The 4,004-nt window shown below is 36.1% G+C and overlaps 1 long non-coding RNA gene across 1 annotated transcript; it reads left to right on the plus strand.

Moving 5' to 3' along the window:
- Positions 1 to 298: 298 nt before the first annotated feature.
- On the plus strand, positions 299 to 4,004 carry LOC127733604 (uncharacterized). Its single transcript, XR_007997140.1, has 3 exons — positions 299 to 405; positions 971 to 1,085; positions 3,900 to 4,004. It is a non-coding gene; the product is annotated as an uncharacterized LOC127733604 (long non-coding RNA).

Raw genomic sequence — 4,004 nt, forward strand, 5'->3', positions numbered from 1 at the left:
CTTTGACATCGGAAAGAGGGTGCTCTCTGAATTGTCTGCGTTTCAACGTGTTAAAAATTATGTTTGGGAAGACCCCCGATGCTATTGTTTCTATAAGACACCGAGCACCCGCTCGTCGTTATAAACACGCGTTACAAATGCGCACTGTTAAATGGACGATCCACCTTAACTATTTTAACATTTATTATCAAACCCAAACACATTAAGATTTTATAACTTATTTGGTGTAACAGGTTGGAATGATTTTAATCCCCTACAAAGTACAATTCTTCATAGTATTACGACGGATTATGAAGTGAAAATATCGATGAAGTTGCGACGTGATGAAGTTTTGTATTTTGGTTTTATTGTATGTACTAATTGAAAAACAATGCTATTCTTGGTGCATTTATTACGAAAAGCAAGGTAGGTATACTTTCATATTACAACATTTAAGATAATATAAACTGCCTTTCAAATATTTATTGCTATGCAAAGAATGAATGTCCATGGATTGAAAGTTAGGTAAGTGAAATCCCTATTTTACTTTTGATAAAAAAAGAAAACACAACTTAACACATATTTTATCTTCTCATTTGAACATGAAGCTTGTAATAAATCGCATATAACATCTTATTTCAGTTATAGATGTCTTGGTGATACATTTTATAAGATGATACAGACAGTAAAAAATGACAATGAATTTACTCCAATTAGATTAAATATTTCCAATTGACATAGGGTTGATCGATTACAGACACACAGAGCGGTGTATCTTTTCCTACAAACAAATGTTTTGCCACTTAATTTTCAAGTCTGTATATGTTCATGCTAAGTTTAGATCATACATTACCTTGATCCATAGCACATTTTACTCTGTGCCAATGGACATTTTCTAAGTAAACAAAAACAATATGAACGCTTTAAATATTCTGATTATCTATTTCAGTAATTCTTTAAGATATACTTATCGTTTTGTTTTACAAGATAGTGCCCTTTCCATTTGGTTGTTACTATGGAGGAGACTACATACCGAATGAACAAACAAAAGTGATAAATTGTATGAGTTGTTTCTGCAGACACAGTGGACTACTTAGGTGTTGTCCGTAAGTATTGTATGAGTTGTTTGTTACTATGGAGGAGACTACATACCGAATGAACAAACACAAGTGATAAATTGTATGAGTTGTTTCTGTAGACACAGTGGACTACTTAAGTGTTGTCCGTAAGTATTGTATGAGTTGTTTGTTACTATGGAGGAGACTACATACCGAATGATAAAACAAAAGTGATAAATTGTATGAGTTGTTTCTGTAGACACAGTGGACTACTCAGGTGTTGTCCGTAAGTACTGTATGAGTTGTTTGTTACTATGGAGGAGACTAAATACCGAATGTACAAACAAAAGTGATAAATTGTATGAGTTGTTTCTGTAGACACAGTGGACTACTCAGGTGTTGTCCGTAAGTACTGTATGAGTTGTTTGTTACTATGGAGGAGACTACATACCGAATGTACAAACAAAAGTGATAAATTGTATGAGTTGTTTCTGTAGACACAGTGGACTACTCAGGTGTTGTCCGTAAGTACTGTATGAGTTTGTTGTTACTATGGAGGAGACTACATACCGAATGTACAAACAAAAGTGATAAATTGTATGAGTTGTTTCTGCAGACACAGTGGACTACTCAGGTGTTGTCCGTAAGTACTGTATGAGTTGGTTGTTACTATGGAGGAGACTACATACCGAATGTACAAACAAAAGTGATAAATTGTATGAGTTGTTTCTGTAGACACAGTGGACTACTCAGGTGTTGTCCGTAAGTACTGTATGAGTTGGTTGTTACTATGGAGGAGACTACATACCGAATGAACAAACAAAAGTGATAAATTGTATGAGTTGTTTCTGTAGACACAGTGGACTACTCAGGTGTTGTCCGTAAGTAATGTATGAGTTGTTTGTTACTATGGAGGAGACTACATACCGAATGTTAAAACAAAACTGATAAATTGTATGAGTTGTTTCTGTAGACACAGTGGGCTACTCAGGTGTTGTCCGTAAGTATTGTATGAGTTGTTTGTTACTATGGAGGAGACTACATACCGAATGAACAAACTAAAGTGATAAATTGTATGAGTTGTTTCTGTAGACACAGTGGACTACTCAGGTGTTGTCCGTAAGTACTGTATGAGTTGGTTGTTACTATGGAGGAGACTACATACCGAATGTACAAACAAAAGTGATAAATTGTATGAGTTGTTTCTGTAGACACAGTGGACTACTCAGGTGTTGTCCGTAAGTACTGTATGAGTTGTTTCTGTAGACACGGTGGACTACTTAGGTGTTGTCCGTAAGGACTGTATAAGTTGTTTCTGTAGACACGGTGGACTACTCAGGTGTTGTCCGTAAGTACTGTATGAGTTATTTCTGTAACCACAGTGGACTACTTTGGTGTTGTCCGTAAGTATTGTATGAGTTGCTTCTGCAGACATGGTACTTCTCAGATGTTATCCGTAAGTAGTGTATGAGTAGTTTCTGTAGACACATTGGACTTCTTAGGTGTTGTCCGTAAGTACTGTATGAGTTGTTTCTGTAGACACAGTGGACTACTCAGATGTTGTCCGTAAGTATTGTATGAGTTATTTCTGCAGACACAGTGGACTACTTAGGTGTTGTCCGTAAGTATTGTATGAGTTGTTTCTGCAGACATGGTTCTTCTCAGATGTTATCCGTAAGTAGTGTATGAGTAGTTTCTGTAGACACAGTGGACTTCTTAGGTGTTGTCCGTAAGTACTGTATGAGTTGTTTCTGTAGACACAGTGGACTACTCAGATGTTGTCCGTAAGTATTGTATGAGTTATTTCTGCAGACACAGTGGACTACTTAGGTGTTGTCCGTAAGTATTGTATGAGTTGTTTCTGCAGACATGGTTCTTCTCAGATGTTATCCGTAAGTAGTGTATGAGTAGTTTCTGTAGACACAGTGGACTTCTTAGGTGTTGTCCGTAAGTACTGTATGAGTTGTTTCTGTAGACACAGTGGACTACTCAGATGTTGTCCGTAAGTATTGTATGAGTTATTTCTGCAGACACAGTGGACTACTTAGGTGTTGTCCGTAAGTATTGTATGAGTTGTTTCTGCAGACATGGTTCTTCTCAGATGTTATCCGTAAGTAGTGTATGAGTTGTTTCTGTAGACACAGTGAACTATACTTAGGTGTTGTCCGTAAGTAGTGTATGAGTTATTTCTGCAGACACAGAGGACTATTCAGGTGTTGTCCGTAAGTATTATATGAGTTGTTTCTGTAGACACAGTGGACTACTTAGGTGTTGTCCGTAAGTATTGTATGGGTTGTTTCTGTAGACACAGTGGACTACTTAGGTGTTGTCCGTAAGTATTGTACGAGTTGTTTCTGCAGACACAGTGGACTACTTAGGTGTTGTCTGTGAATGTATGTGATAGTTACGATTCATATAGAGATCTGCAAAAGTAGAATGCATGGTTTCAAATTATTGATTATGATTCCAATTTTCATCATAAACTTTGAAAAAAATATTCAAACAAAAACCAGAGACATATGATTGTGTCTACAGACATATAATTTATGTCTCTGGTAAGACAGATAAATTTTCAACGTTAACTTTATTGAGAACAATTATTTCAATATTTGAATTATATGAACGATTTTGTTGATAGATATGAATGTGAAAAGCTTTACAACTGTATGATACTCAGAAATCCTGACAAAGTCAATTCACTGAGTTATAATTACAGAAGTAAGCATACGTGTTTTTTTTTCCTTTTTCGTTTGTTTCTCATGAGAGGCAGTGTGTGTTTCAATAACTATGGTGTATTCACAAGAAATCTGAAATCAAAATCTGCTTTCGGAAAATTGAAATATGATATGATGTCTTTTCCAGGACGAGGGGCACAATGAACGGCGAAGAATGTCGACAAAAGCCAGTTAAAATGCTGCATCGAATTATGTATAAAGAACTGAAAAACATACATAGATATGGCGGTGG

The sequence above is a fragment of the Mytilus californianus genome, unplaced genomic scaffold, assembly GCF_021869535.1.
Source record: "Mytilus californianus isolate M0D057914Y unplaced genomic scaffold, xbMytCali1.0.p SCAF_3, whole genome shotgun sequence".
NCBI lineage: Eukaryota > Metazoa > Mollusca > Bivalvia > Mytilida > Mytilidae > Mytilus > Mytilus californianus.